We start from the raw sequence: 929 nt of genomic DNA, 5'->3' as shown, positions 1-929 counted from the left end.
GGATTTTTAAAAGGTTTTTTTTTTTTTACACAGTGGTCAGTGATTTTGACCCGAAGACAACAGGAATGGTGAATAATTTTGTAACTTTTCTAATTTATTTATTCATTACCACTTAGTCATCAACAATTGCTTTTGTTTTCAAAAGAGCTTAACTAACTAGTCTCAGCAACACTTTTGATTCGGGATCTCTAAGTATTGATAAGCTATTTTATTCCAGAGTGGTGGTAGAGAAACAAAATGTTTTTTGCTTTAATTGTTTAAAGCTGTTTCATTCCTTTAAGGTCTACTCTGAACTTTATTAAAAATATATAACATTGACTTATTGAAGGGGTAGTTATTTTCCTCTTCTATTTTTTTTAAATAATAATAAATTGTGAAAAAAAAATCTCTACCAGTCAAAAGTAAAAAATTACACGTTTGCATAAATATCTACTTTTATTATGGTAAATGATTGTAGTAACTAGTAACGTTTAGATAACCTATTACAATTATGATAAGCATAAACTTAAAAACCTAAAATTTAGATATTTTATTGTTTGTTATAAACAGAACTGTTTGGGTAGGGCAGATCCCACTTGATCTTAAAAGGTGAAAAATCATTGGACACTTCCTGAAAGGCAGCAATTCCTCTTCGAACTTTGAGCTTTCAGAATAAAAGCCAGCCCTTTTTGACAAGGTCGTGGAACGGTGTCTGTGAGAAATATTTTATAAAGCATCAAGGGGAAACTATCCTATTTTTAGTTTTCAAATTAAGTAAACAACTTTGTTACATAGGTTTAATTTCAATGATAGAATTTTCGCATCATCAAAAATTTGTTAGGCCGATACTTTCAGTAGTACATTTAACTGCTTCAAAGTAGTATATAAGCAGTTTGGGATATAATGTTTCTGACAAACGCCAAGAAGTTCAAATGACTAGCAAAAGTTTT

Source organism: Oryzias melastigma, linkage group LG13 (genome assembly GCF_002922805.2).
Source record: "Oryzias melastigma strain HK-1 linkage group LG13, ASM292280v2, whole genome shotgun sequence".
Classification (NCBI taxonomy): Eukaryota; Metazoa; Chordata; class Actinopteri; order Beloniformes; family Adrianichthyidae; genus Oryzias; species Oryzias melastigma.
This window is presented reverse-complemented; position numbering follows the sequence as displayed.